Source organism: Danio rerio, chromosome 9, assembly GCF_052040795.2.
Source record: "Danio rerio strain M-AB ecotype USA chromosome 9, GRCz13ab, whole genome shotgun sequence".
Classification (NCBI taxonomy): domain Eukaryota; kingdom Metazoa; phylum Chordata; class Actinopteri; order Cypriniformes; family Danionidae; genus Danio; species Danio rerio.
The window spans coordinates 12,367,342-12,383,184 of record NC_141029.1 but is presented as its reverse complement, the minus strand read 5'-3'; the positions used below and the strand labels follow the sequence as shown (position 1 = coordinate 12,383,184).

General features: G+C 35.5%; 1 long non-coding RNA gene across 2 annotated transcripts in view; it reads left to right on the top strand.

The window, feature by feature from the left end:
- Nucleotides 1-15,530, top strand: part of LOC141376077 (uncharacterized) — a 37,848-nt gene extending 22,318 nt beyond the window's left edge. The window contains exons 4-5 of one of the 2 annotated variants that reach the window (XR_015499229.1): nt 2,078-2,206; nt 14,856-15,530. This is a non-coding gene — a long non-coding RNA (uncharacterized LOC141376077). The remainder of the gene's footprint in view (nt 1-2,077; nt 2,207-14,855) is intronic. The other variant, XR_015499230.1, reaches the window with a different exon arrangement.
- Nucleotides 15,531-15,843: the final 313 nt, after the last annotated feature.

Here is a 15,843-nt window from a genome sequence, read left to right as displayed (position 1 = left end):
TCATTATAAGTGGTGTTGTTTATGGTAACTGAAAATATATTATTTGGAAAAAGTCAAATTGCTTCAGTGTTCTGTTATTTTGTAACAATCTTTCTGTTTAGTTCATTCCCAAAACTTTTGGGCAAATACATGGTCAGTAAATAAATGCACAATTTTTTTTTCCCACTGAAAAATGCCTTAGAATAATATTGTAATAAATTGCTATAACTTGCTCAGTGAATGGTGGATGTAGACAAAATTTATTTTGGAAGTATAAAACATTGTAGCGTGTATTTCTAAAGAAGAAAAAAAAAACTTCATAAGGTTTTGTTTGTAATAACTAGAAAATGCCACTTTAAAAAAAAAAAAAAAAAAAAAAAAGGTTTTCTTAAAATTCTGGAATATTATTTAGTATTTAGACTGGACCTTTAAATGATACAGATTAAAGCTTCAGGTTCCCCTGTTTAAAATAATATAAGACACTTAAGGCTGACTGCTAAAATAACAATAAAACTGCTTTTAAAAAAATATTAATAACATAGACCCATTAGGTGCCCACAAAATATCTCTAGGTCTTTAAAAGTTAATATGCTATATTAAAATGATCAAAGTAATGCACTTTCTCCTGATCGTGTTTACAACTAGTACAAAAACTTTGTGTTATTATAATTATTATATATTATTTAATATTATTAATAATTATATATTATTATATATAATAGAAAATAATAGAAGGCAAAACAAATGTATTCTATATGTTAATAAATAAAGGTTTAAATAAGCATTTCATACAAACATTTTAGAGAAAATGTCACACAGGATGGCCTTCAAAAAATGATCAGAGAAAGAAGTGGGCCCTGAAGTGAAAACGATGAGAACCTCTGCCCTAGAGTACATAAAGGCTGATTTTTATTTATTTATTTTTTTTCTTCACAAATCCATGTCAGCTGTGTACATTTTTGACAACCTCAAATACGTTACTGGTGCACATTTAATTATACGTGCCATTATCAAGTGCACCACCAGCCTGAACTGTTGATACAAGGCATATTCCAATCTTCTATTGTCCAATTTTGTTGAGCCTTTGCAAATTGTAGTCTCAGTTATCTGTTCTAAGCTGACAGGTGTGGCACTTAGTGTGGTTTTTTGATGCTGTAGCCCATCTGCCTTAAGGTTCAACATGCATGTTGTGCGTTCATAGATGCTCTTCTGCATGCCTCGGTTGTTGTCTCTTAATCAGCTCGAACAAGTCTAGCCATTTTTCTCTGACCTCTGGCTTCAACAAGGCATTTGTGCTCACAGAACTGCTGCTCATTGGATATTTTCTCTTTTTCTGACCTTTCTCTGTAGTTATGTGTGGAAATCCCATTAGGTCACAGTTTCTGAAATACTCAGACCAGCCTGTCTGATACCAAAAACCATGTAGACATCCCAAGTCTCCTGGAAGTTGTGGCTGTATCCCCCACCCAGTGGTACTGCCCGTAGCATTTGTTTTAAACTCAAGATGCAGACATATATACCCATGAGCACATATTTCTCAGTTCTCAAAAGCCCTGGGCACATATTCCGGATGAGCCTGTGTTGAATTTATTTGCAGCCCCATTGGTAGCAGGAAGTCACACTTCTTTTAATTTGTCTCAGCTATGTTCATACGGCAGAAAACTGTGGCCCAAATCCAACCCTCCTGTAATAACAGTGTGAACAGCACAAATCGAAAGAAATCAGATTTTTTTTTTGTTTTTTAATCCTTACCAGTCACTTTTGTATGTGTTAATACAGATCTGATGTATGATTAGTCTCATGTATGATCTGATGTATGATTAGCCATGATTAGTTAACACTTCATATCTGCTATTGGCCACATTTAAAACAACAACGTGAACAGCTATGGGGGAAAAAAAAATCTGATTTGAGCACTAAGAAGTGTGAATGTAGCCATAGAAATAAAACAGGTGGTTTAGATCATGTGACGCTGAATTGCATGAATAAAATTATGATTCAGAGCCTTCTGCCAATTGTATGGTTTGTATGTCATGCCATCTAAGTCCCGAGCCATGCCATCTGATCTTGTTCTTCTGTCACATTAATGGGTCCGAAGGTATAGATGTTTGGAGAAATTGATGCCCTACCTGGGGGTCTGCATTAACGAGACTCTCCTAATGAATGGGAGGACACTAAAAGGCATCTTCTTTCCATCCATGTATCAACTCCAAGACAGGCAGGAAAGGTAAATGTCTCTCTTTTTTCTTCTCTGCTCATTGACTGATATCACCTCCTCCTATGCCGCCAGGGTTATTCTTAGTGGCCGCTTTGACTTCTCGTCTTGCTCTGTCAAAGCAAAACGCTATATCCAAGTCCATTAGCCTTGGAAAAAAAATTACATTACCACTTAGACTGACTGCACGGAGTGTGCCAGGATTTTCTGCCATCCCGCTGGTTCTTCATTTCCGACAAGAGGAAGGTATTAAATGACTTTCAAAAGGAACAGAAATTAAACCAGATATTTGAGTTCATGTCTAGGAGACACGTCTGAATGTTAAGGTTGCGGGCTCCTCTGCTTTGATCGAGTCTAAAGTTGGCCTGGCTAATCACTGATCAGTAGCTAATCATTGATTATAAATGGTTCGAGAGAAGGGTATTTCCCCTGAGGCTTCAGCCACTTGGCTTCTAACTGTTGGGAAAAAAAAGAAAGCCACCATTAGTGTTATTAGAGGTTTAGATTTAATTCCGGCCCATTCTTCATTAAGGCAATTGATTGAGGGAAAGATTGATGCATGGTGCATGCTAGTCCTATAGTGCCAGAATCACGCCGGCTCCATAGGATGTCATTTCGCTCAACTCCAGTCCCTCGATGCAGGAGACGCTTTTAGTCACCAACCCGAGGGTTAAATGAACACTGCTAGCATACTGACGAGAAGCCACATATAGACTTGGACAGGAAGAGCTGCTTTAGTTTTCAGCTTTAGCTTGAGTAGCCTCTCCAGAGAAGCCCCCAAACAAAACAACAGTGATTAATTTAGCAGTTTTTTTTCTTTTTTACATATCTGTGTTGAGTCATTTGCACTGTGCTGTTCATTCAGTATTTTTAGTGCTGGAAATTAAATGGAGAATCCTCTCGCTCCCTCAAGCCCACTTAATGCTCCTCTTGTTTTACATCTGATATTGTTTCACATTGTCACGCGTTTCACTTGATTAGATGCTAACATTCTCTTTTCTCTTGTGTGCTTTTGTCTACTTGAAGATTTTTAGTTCACACCCGTGTTTGGCTCAGTGCTCTCTCAGGTTCACTCGAGGTTTCGAATTTGACTGAAATGGAAAAAAGAAAATAGAGTGGCAATTTAGAAAAGGTAACGCCATTGTATCTCTCAGCTAACGGCTAATGTAAACATATTTTTACACAAACTGGAGCTTGTTCCACATTTGTAAGTGAGTGTGCTGTGCAGGCGGTGTGCATGAATGCAGCTCATGCCCCAGTTAGAGCTTAGTCAAGGTGTTTAGGCCCCAGGTGAGCCTTGAGCAACAGGAAAAGCCAAATCCCAGTGGACCACACAGAACGAGGGACTGTTTAACCTGGGATAACTCTCGAGGATGTCAAGGATGAAACCTATCAAATTAAGCTGTTTGCTCTTGGATCTCAGTGATAAATTTTTTTTTTTTTTTGGAATTTAAAAAGTACTTGTATATGATACACATCAAAATGTTTTTTGTGGTTTACTTAACCAGTTAATTTTTAATTGTTTAATTATTTAGATGTTATTAGCATCTGTTAAATACAGCCATTTGATATATGATAGCAGGGATTTTCCATTGTATTATTTCAAAGTGCAATTCAAAACTATGAAATTAGGTTAAAAAAAACTTGAACACAGTAGCATACTTAATTTGAAAGCATCATTAAACCTTTATTAAATTATACTGCAGCATTTGCAGTGTCATAATCACACTAGTCATATTGCAATATTGGTTTATTTTGATTACGACACCTCTGAAAAATGGCTACCCACTGTTTCGAGTGTTTGTCTATAGTGGTCAGTGCACTTGAGTTCTGAGTATTTTTACCTTGAATGGCCCTAATGGTCATTATGCATGCATTTCAGCATCCACTACTTTTTCCTGTGCCTTTGAATATGCCTGTCTCTGTTCCCTAGCAACATTCTGCTAACAAAAACTCAACTTTCTAATAACAAAAACATAACTGCACTGCACCAAAACTGCACTGCACTCCTGCTTGCTGATCAAAGTGAGGTACGCACCTTCAGTTCTAAACCCATTCATTACTTTCCTTTTTGGCCTAGTCCCTTTATTAATCTGGGGTCACCACAGCGTAGTGAACCGCCAACTTATACAGCATATGTTTTACACATCGGATGCCCTTTCAGCTGCACCAACCTCTAAGAAACATCCATACACACTCATTCACACTCATACGCTATGGACAATTTAGCCTACCCAATTCTCCTGTACCGCATGTCTTTGGACTGTGGGGGAAACCGGAGCACCCAGAGGAAACCTGCGCAAACACGGGGAGAATATGCAAGCTCCACACAGAAACGCCAACTGACCCAGCCGAAGCTCGAACCATTGATCTTCTATCTGTGAGGCGACAGCACTACCAACTGCGCCACCATGTCGCCAATAGGATCTAAACTCATACACAATTATAGGCTGTACCACATAAAATAATGTATTTTAGGGTAATGACTTCTTAAACCAAAATGACAGACATACAATACTGTACTTCTTTCTTTGATTCTAAACATGATGTGACAAAAATTATATTCGGTATTTGATTCTATTCTATTCGTCTGGGGCCGATTGCACCAGCAGTGCACAAGTTAAAACATAGCTCAGTTGTGACTTAAAGGAACACTAAGTCACAACTTGCACATTACTAAATATTTTTGTGTTGCACCACTGAACTTAGTTTAAATGTAACGCTAGATTCCAAACATGTATAACAGTAGAAAAGAGATGACAGCAAGATTAGTTTACATTGAGGAGCTCTCGATCATAATGATCCCTCAGCCTTAATTTCCTCCCCAATCTTGCATTTATTTCGGTTTATGAAAGAAGAGTGTAATAGTAAGAGTTTAAGGAGTGTTTTGTCTTAATTGTAACCGTCAATTAAAACGAGAATTTCTTTATAACTGAGTTCTTCTTCCTGCTCTTCCATATGTAGCTTCATATGTTTAATATGTATAAAAAAATCAAGTTTAATGTTTTGATAACTTCATTTGTATTTTGTGTGCATGGCTTGCGATGCAGGTGTGCATTTGTTATTATTAGTGACTGACTGTAATTCAATGTGCTTGAAAAATGTCATTTAGAATTAAATTTTCATAGGACCGTTACATATCGATGCATTAGTTGCAGAATTTTAAAGCAGTTTATTGATTTAAATGTTTTTATTGGAAAATACGTCATTTAATGTGACTATGCATGACTGTGAGAACAAATTTAGTTACAAATTAGCTAGTAGTTACTAAGTGTGAACTAGTGTGAACTTTACATTCCAGATTAAAGCTGCAGTCACACTAGAGTTTGAGCATGCGAAATTCTGTTGTACGACGCTGCAAAAAGGGGCAGGATTGAACAAGATGATTAGAAATCAAGATGATTATTTAAAAAAACAAAGCTATGGTCCAATATTTTTTCATTTCTGTCCAGAGAGGTCATGTTTTGATCCTTGATATGTCCCACGCAATTGAGTGATGTGATTTCGCAGGTCAGAGTTTAGCTTGAACTTTCTAATGCAACGACCTGTGAATCTTGCCGCATGAGCTTGCGTTTTCAGTCTGACGCATTCGCGTGCGTACGGATGGAAGTTTATGGGAAGAAAAGTGCAGTGTGATCGCAGCTTGAGAAAGAACTTACGATCAGCTGAGGCAACTCTACCCTGTACTATATGAATGGTCAAAATGACTGCTGTGGCCATTCTATAGAAATCTAATAGTTCATATAGTCAATTTCAATTATTATGCTGCATTTTATTAATCTAAAGTATAAAAAAAAAAGTATAATCTCTAAAAGATGAATCAACAGGAAGCCAGTGGTTTGATTCCAAGTTAATTCATGAAAAAAAAAAAAAACATGAATGAATTTAAGTGTGCTTGAATTAGCATCTGTAAAGATGTTAATAAAATAAATAAAATCGCCTTCTTCTTTTTCTTCCTCTTCTTCTTCTTCTTCTTCTTCTTCTTATTATTATTATTATTACTATTATTATTATTATTATTATTATTATTATTATTATTACTGGCTAATCCAGAGGTGTCCAAACTTAGTCCTGGAGGGCTGGTGTCCTGCTGAGTTTAGCTCTAACTTGTTTCAACACACCTGGTTTTCAGTTTATCTAGTTAGAGTTTGATTGGACGGTTCAGGTGTGTTTGATTAGAGTTGGAGCTAAACTCTCTAGGACCCTGGTCCTCCAGGACCGAGTTTGGACACCACTGGGCTAATCCCATTGATTCAAAACATGTAACATGAAATTACATGTTAATGCAAAGTGTGAATGTTTATTTCTGTATTAACTGCCTTACAACATCTTCTCTGATTTAACACTGCATTGCATGTTTTCATGTGCATCCCAAAACTTTTGTGAAAGCTGTTGTCTTGTAAATATCACCTACATGGTCTGCACCATGGCTCCGGGAGACGACGTGCTTCATATCTCCTCCAACCACACAGCAGAGAGATGACAGTGAAACGACGGCGACTTTGACTCTGAATTAATTGTCTTGTCAATCCAATCAGGCGCTCAGTGTGTTGTCATGTTCCTGCCAGCCTGTCCTCCATTTCTGGGGCTTGTGTTTGTAGTTTAGGTAAAGCATATTATTATCTCCGCCTTTGCCGCTCTACTCCGCCGCCTGTCACCCTGTGGTACTTTCAACCTAATGCATGTCATGGTCAACAGAAGACCTATAGTTCTGCCATTGCATCCTGTCATCGTAACTCAGATGCATCTTTCGTGTGCAGTCAGACTCGACTAAAACCCAGAGATGAGCGCCCATTCCCCTGGCAGTTGACATATGCCTTTTCTTGTCCTCAAAGCACTCCTGTGGCTAATAACTAATACCGTGCCAGCCTCAAAGCCAACGGTTTGGCTGAAGATTCATGGGCAACTGAATTACAGGTGGCACCTAATTTGAGGAGGCATGTGCGGAGGACTGACTCCTCTCCTCCGTCTCAATTCTTCTGTGTGAAAATGGTAATTTATTTCCCTCTGCTCTGCCCCGTGGAGTCTGTCCTCTCCTGGCCGGAGCGGTTGGACTAATTCTCAGTGTGCCGTAAATGAATGTAGTGGCGCACCTGGGCTCCACAGGTGTGGAACTGCTGTAATGACAGCTCCCATCACAAACATAATCAACAGACTTCTTCAGAAGTAATGCCCGCCCACAGACGCTGTCAGGTGGGCACTGAGGGCACTGGAAAGCTGTCATGTGGAACATTGCTGTATGCTGTGGCATGCTGGGATTTATTTTACAGGAAGGCTGCGTAACTAGGAAGGCTTTTTCATGCATTTGTTTAGGGAGTCATTTAAAGATGACCCGAGGTTGCTTGTTTGTTTGTTTGTTAGTTTGTTTGTTTGTTTATGTGATAGTTGCTCAAGGACTTCGTGAATTAATCATTTTAAATGTCTTTTTTTTTAAATAGGAATTACTGTCTGAATATTGATAGCTCTTATTTACAGTATTCATCAAGAGCAGAACTGATGTTTGTGTAAATCTTTTATGAATACAATTTGTACTGTAAAAAGGGACTGTTAAATCACACCGAAAGTGGTGTACAGTATGCACAATACACCATTTAAAAAATGCAGGGTTGGAAATATTTTCAGAATATTTTTATTCAGCAAGGATGTGTAAAAATTGATCAGAGGTACTTATAAATGTGTAATGATTCAAAAGGTTTGTTTTAGATAAATGATCTTTTATTTATCAAATGGCCCTGAGAAAAATATCAGATTAAATTTAGCAGCGCAACTGTTTTTAGTAATGAGAAATGTTTCTTTAACAGCAATTCTGCATTGGCATTAGAATGATTTCTGGAATATTTAAGACACTCAAGACTGCAGTAATTACAGTCTCATAAATGTTGCCTTGAGTTAAATAGAAAACTGTTGTTCTAACGGCCGGGGAGGAAATGACAGATATAACTTGAGGTAAGATCCAATATGCAGGTTTATTCAGCGTCAGGCAAGCAGTGGTCATACAGGTGCTAACGGGTATATTAAGGCAGTCCAGAATCATAAACGGTAAACAGGCAACAGGTCGAAAGGCAGGCGGCTAAACAGGATAACAAGGATACCAGGATAAGGTCTAACACGGCAAGACAAGGAAACGCGTTGTAATGTCACTAGGCTAAACAAGACTCTGCAAACAGGATGGGTTCATGAGTGGCTTATAAGTGGTGTGATCAGTCTATGACCAGGTTCAGGTGGTGAATGTAATCAAGCTAAATGTGTGAGCAGGCGTGAGTGTCTGGGAGAAGTGCATGTATGAAAATGTAGTCCAGGAGAAGGCGGAAGTGTAGTCCAAGTATAGTGGAAAACAGCGATCTCCGGAAAGCGATAACAGTTATTTTAAATGTACAAAATATAGAAGAATATAAATATAGAATATTATTAGGGATTTGTTTAAATAAATGTGGTCTTCAAAGTTGATGTTTATACACTCCTCTGCATTTCTGGACAAAAAAAAAGATGATATTAAACAGTTTACATTTCAGTATATTTCACATGATAAATCTCAATTATGTCTCCCAAAAGCATTATTAGCCAACTATGGTCGCACCATTAACGTTTCCTGAATCCACAGTTAAAATGCACAAGTAAAAACAGCATTGCATACTTTTGTTGAACCTTGAGTTCTCAACCTGTAATTAAAAGCTGTTTTATTACTTTATTAAATTAAGTACAGTTTGCACAATATGCATGTACAGACTTCAAATGAATAGTCCACAAAATTAAACAAACAATCGAAAAATATTATGGCATCATAGACGCACTCAAGAAACATTTGAACCAAACAAAAATGAGCAAGAACTTTGCAAGAGTTCTGATGCAAAACCTTCTAAATCCATCAGACCTCTTGTTTTTTGTAAATGAGCATTTTCTATCAGGCACCTCTGATTAGGTTCAGAACATTTATTTTATAGGTACTGATTACTGATTACTTTTATTTTTTTTTCAAAAATGTAACTTTAAATATTTCTTTGGTTTTTAATAAGGTTTTGAAAAATAAAAATCTACCAGCTAAATCCCCTATAGCTTTTTTTTTTTTTTTTTTTTTGCAAAAACCTCTTAATCCACCTACTGAGATAAGACCGTACTTAGTTGAAAATCACTGAAGATGCAATTAGAAATTATTTAACCACACATTAAACACCTAAAATTAAAAATATATAAATCTGTCAAGTGGCGGTTCATTCCGCTGTGGTAACCCCTAATAAACCAAGGATTAAGCAAAAAGAAAATGAGTTGAAATCTGTTAGGTAATGCCGAGTTCAGACTGCACGATTTTCAAAGTAGTCGTGTCACAGATGTTTTCACACTGCATGACTATTTGGGCTAGCATTTTGTCGCTGCATTGTTTACACTGCAAGATGGATTGGCGACGCGTTTTCTCATTGCATAAATTTACAATATGAAAAATCGCCGACAACTTCGTCCAAACTACGTCTCACAGCCATGAGCATATATCTTTTGTCATTAACTACATAACGAGAAAGAAGCCTTTAATGGGGTAGAAAATATTTACATATTTGCTCAACTGGGTTTGAAAGAAATTAATAATTTCTCCTGAACTTTCTTTTTAATTTTTGAATAGGAAATGGACTCAGGTGCTCCTGTAAAACCTCCACTAGTTTTTCCTCCATTACTTGGGTCCCAATAAACCGAAAATGAGCGCTTATAACTTCTCCCTCAGCCTCCTGCTGGCCTGCAGGTACACAAACACAAGTGAATGCTGCTCTCTCATTGGCTGTAGTCGATCGCCAATGTTATTTTCAGTCAAAACTCATTTCACACGGCATGATTTTAATCGCCAACAGCTCCAGATATGTAGCACGCCAAATTTCTCAAAGGCATCAGCGACTCATCGGCGACACGTGCCTAAAGCATTCATTCAATGTCATTATCTCGTCTTTGGCAGAAGTGGCATTTAGCGGCTTTTGCATCTGAACTCTTCAAATAGAATCCTTTTCCTTTAAAGTTCTATAAAGAACCATGCTTTGAAAGTGGTATACGTGTCACTACAGTAGCTATAGGATAAGTTAAATAATATTGTAAATAATATTATTAATAATATTTGTATATATATATATATATATATATATATATATATATATATATATATATATATAAATATATATATATATATATATATATATATATATATATATATATATATATATAAATAAATAAATATATAAATAAATAAATAAATATATATATATATATATATATATATATATATATATATATATATATATATATATATATATATATATATATATATATATATATATATATATATATATATAATGTATGTATGTATGTATGTATGTTTGTCATTTGTTATTCGTAGGTTAATTGTTTTGGCTGGGCTTACACCTTGCATCCCAGCACACGTGCCAATTACAGTAGGTGCTTGTATATATTTTTTTTATTTTTGTAAATCTGCAAAAACGCCAGTACTCATCCATGTTATTAGCTAAATACATTAATAAATTACAATTCACATTTTACATTAATAAATTTGTAAATAACTGGAAAAGAGAAACAAACAAACAATGAAGACAATGTTACAATGAAATGTTCACAATACAAAAGAACCACTTCAGCATAAAAAGGTTCTCCAGGTCTTGTATTATCGTAACTGCCCCATTAAATTTCATTGTATACACAAAAATAAATATTTATAGGGATGAAAGAAAGGTTTGTAAGGTTCAGTATGAGTAATATTTCGACATTTTTATTTTGGGGTAAATATATTTTTCAAAGACTGAAATCATATGCAGATATGATGGCTCTAAATAGTTCCTTGCGGTTTTAAGATAATATAGGCAACACCATCTCCTGGTTTAATACTTTTGGATGTTTTATACTTGCGTTTTGCTTAATAATAGTCCATTTAATTCAAAAGCAATCGTCAGGAAATCTGCAAATTGTCATTTTAAATATTACGAGGGCTGACTGTGATTTTGATTCGAGGAATGCAGATGTTGAGCTCAAATAAATGTTTAAATGAAATTCCAGGTGGCTGTTTTAGATGGCAAATGAGATGCATGATATTTCTCTCTCTTTGCTTTACAGTGATGTATTTGTCTGTTTCCTATAAATTTCTGGTTCAGGTTCACGTGCAGGTCAATGTATTTGAGAATGCATTCTTTCCGAGACGTGTTCCTCGCTCATGCCTATTAATATTAATTGTCAGCCGACTAAACAGCAAGGAAATGTGTAGATATAATAATTCAGATCAACCCACTAGTCTGTGCAATATGACAGATTGAATATTTGATGACTTTATCTGGTAACCACAGCTGTTATACTTGCAAATCAGCTCAAGGAATAATTGAAAACCTTTTTCAGTTTTGCAATATGTGCTGTTTCTTCAGCTGTCGTAAGTTGAAAAAAAAAAACAAGACGAACAAAAAAGAGATGAACAATAAACAATGTCTTCTCAAGTGTGTCGTTAATAGGTGGTATTTTGAATAGAGTAATTAAAAAAAGAGGACATTTTTACTCAGTAGTGAACACTAAGATACAGTCTAACTAATTTACTGGTTCAGCACTTTGCATTTGTAACAATTTCGATAAATTGGCATGCAAACAAAAGAAACAATTACATGGATTTGAGCTGTAATTATAAACGTAAAGAGGACCGCAGCACACCACCATGCGGCTGTCAAATACAGCTGTTTCATCCGGATGAGAAATCATTTTTATCACCGTCCTAAATAGTCAAACAATTGTAAATGCTGTTTTTTGTCAGTCCTAATTATTTTGAATGTCTCTATCATCAAAGATATTGCCAAATGCTGAGGGATTCCAGCCCTGAGGCGTTCTGCCATCATGAGTTTTTTATTCCCTCTAAATTATTCCGCATTGAGATGAATTATCGACTTCCTTATCTGGCATTTTTCCAGCACACATCATTAACCATTAGTCCAAAAAAACAAAGTTTCACTCAAGTTCACTTGCTTCACTAGATGCCAAGAATGCAGACTGTGAGGAACAAACATATATGAAAACTATGAGTCCATCTCAATATTGTGCATTTTAATTGAAGAAATGGGATGTAAGCCAAAGGACATCATTTGATTTGTTTTTGGATTTGTTTTACGCATTTCTGCTCTGATTTGTTTAATGTATCCAAAAATATACATGTTTTTCCTACTGAAATGGTGTGTGCATCATAAAATATTATTTGGTTACACTTGGTTCCTTGATTAAACATTCTGTCGACTAAAATAGTTTGCAATTACATGACAACTATGGTATAATTTTATTTTGATGGTCTTTTTTGACTATAAGTTACACTGCAACTAAATGCCAACAGTAATAGTTCGGATAGCACTGTTTGATGATTTTTCTGCACTTAAAAAAATCTGTTATTTTACGGTTTATTTCCAGCAGCTGGGGTGCCAGAAAAAAATTAAAAAAGTAAAATAACAGCTGTTAAATTACAGAAATTTACCGGTAAAAAATGGATATTAAATTACAGAAATTTACCATAATTTTAAATTTAAGAACATTTCTGTAATTTAATATCTGTTATTTTACTGTATATTTCTGTAATTTAACGGCTGTTACTAAACTGTAAAATTATGGATTTTTTTTTTTTTTTTTTTTTTTTTTTTAGTGTGGGGAGTCTAACAGTATTCAGGTACAGAAATTTAAAAATCATAATGCAAATAGATGCTTTTCTTTGCTTTGTCTTGTTTCTAGTCCAAATATTGAAAAAAATTCTTGAATCTAGTAAAAATAAAAATTGTTTTCAACTTTAGAAGAAAAATCTAAATTAAGAGTTTTTTTTTTCTATAAACAAGTTATATTATCCACCGGTGGGGTAATTAAAAAAAAAAAAAAAGTAAGAACATGTAAGAAAAAAAATAGTTTTTTTTTTTATAAATAACTTATAAATACAGTAATTAAATACAATTCTGTGGCTCCTGTTCAACTATAAATCAGACTCAACCATACCTTGCGATGTGACTATTACGAATGTGCACATTGCGATATCAATGCTGAAATGGTATTGTGCAGTCCTAGTTGCAATAAAACTTAAAATCAAGAAAATGTGTTAAAGGAACCATCAAATTAAGGGTAACACTTTAACTTGGTTACACATATCCCCTACACTTACTATACTAATTATTGTACAAGGAAATATGCATAATTGCATGTAATTAACCTAAAACCTTACCTAGATACTAACCACAACCATATAGTAAGCACATGAATAATAATACTTAATTTAAATAAATAGTTACTAGCTTAAAATAAAGTGTGACCAAATAAAGTGACACTGAATTTATTTATTTTTTCCCATTGGGAGATGTTGTAATGGCCATGACAAAAAAATAAAAAATAAAAAAATAAAATAAAAAAATGTATCTGAAATCTGAAATGTATGTTGTGCAAGTTCTCTGTAAGGAACAGGTACACGCATACCCTTGATGAATGAAGGTCAAGGTTGCAATTTCTACAATCAGCTAATTTCTTTTTAAATATAGTCCATTTAAAAGTGTTAAGTGTTAATATTCAAAACTAACAATGTCATTCTTGTTTTGAGCTAATGTAGTGTATTAGTCATGCATACTCCAATCAGTGGCTCTGATAATAATGAATTTTCATAGTTACAAAGCACCATGTCTTAAAGGAGAGTTCACCCAAAAATGAAAGTTTACTCAAGTTGATTAGAAAAAGTTGAATAGTAAATTATATGTGTATATATATATATATATATATATATATATATATATATATATATATATATATATATATATATATAGCCAATCAGAACACTCAGACGCATTCACGTCAGAGTGGTATATTAGAATAAAAGCCTGTGAATATATTTCCAGACACATTTAGCTGCTAGATGTTAGTCAGATAACATTTCTATGTTCCTTCTTAATGCCAGTGGTGTAAAAAATATTGGTAAAAAGCTTATGATAAGCTCTTATTTGTTTACCTTCAAGCTCTGAGGCGTGTGCATGGGAGCGCCAGTACACACGCATAACCTCTGGACATGCGAAAGTGTTTCAATATATGTTTTCATCGAAGTTGTTCACAATACTTATCCATTCACAGAGTTTGTAATGTAGTCAAATGTTTACAAATACAAGCGCAGCCGTTTAGAGCTCATTTCTGGTTAATGATGTCAGAATTTACCGGTATTTTGGAATGGATGTCTGAATGGTCTTTACCAGAAAAAAATACGTAACATTCTGGCATGTGTGAACAGCGCTTTTTTTTTTATTTACGGGTAAAGACATTTCGGAAATTTTCCGGATATTTACCGGTACCACTGTGTGAAAGGGGATAATAACTGTTTGTTAGTAGTTTTAAAGTATGATCTTATACTCCATCCCTAATTCTACCCAAAACCTAAAATGTTTACCTTACTGACTACAAACAGCAAATCAGTGGTTTATTAAGCTAGTAGTGTTAGTTAACATTTTTTTTTTTATTTGAACTGTGACCTAAACTAAAGCGTTACCTTGTTATAATCATTTTTTATTGCTAGCATAGTATAGTCATCATAGTACTAATTTGCTTTGCTGTTTATAAAAAGAGATGACTCCCTGAATCTCATAACTGTACCACAGCTTCCCTGCTATTTTTTTTTGTCATTCATTTTTCTCAATAGTCTCTTCCATGTCAATATCCTCTTGGCCTCACCTGTCCACGTGAATCCTCCCAAAGTAATCTAAGCATCAAGCACATCCACTTTCCTTCAAACTGATGTGATCGGGGCGATGCGCCGAGGATGCGGGGCGACCCAGGTGACCTTGTTCCATATTCAATTTCATCGGCCCTGCGTTCCCATGGACAGGTCCTCCGCCAGCTGTTCTCCCCGTCGCACAGTTCCTTGTGCAACACCGAGAACATCAGTCTGGGGACGACTTCGAGAGCCCTTATTGATGGCGTTGTCAAGGCGAGGGCGAGAGCAACTTAATCTCTCTCAATTAATACCCCCGCCTGCGGCCACCACGTCCCAGTGCTCAGTAGCCCTTTTCCCCCACACAGGCCCCTGAGCGCCTTGCTGACACTCACCTTTCTACTCCTAATGAGTCCCTTTCCGATTTGCTGCCATTGCTCCAGGCCTAAAAATGACCCTAAATCCCAACACATCCTTGACTCTGTGCATGTCCACCCTGTGTGAAGATAAGGAGGAATATCCTTTTTAATGTCTGTTGTGGACCCTTTTTAGATTGTAATGATGTAATAACAGTGTGCTACATTGGTGATGAATTAATGCTCATGTGAAATTTCCTGTTTTAGTTGAAAATACATCCACATGCTGAAATAAAAGTCTCAGCAACTTCTTCAACCTCATGCTGACTTTAAAGAAAACTGGAGTCACTGTTTCGATTCCACTTTAAAAAGAAAGTGGCCTTAACTACTACTGTACAGTAGGCACTTTCATCAGAAAATAAGCACATTGTACTCCTATTGAACTGCACAACATTTCTTGTGCTAGGTGGGATAGGGGTTGGATTGGGGATAGGTTTGGTAGGCTTAATGTATTAAGGCGTAAAGGATGGGTCAACATATATGTATTTACATGCAGTTTTTTTGTGCATGTTGTATTAATTAATGTTTTTATTAACAAACAAAAAATGAACAGAACTTTT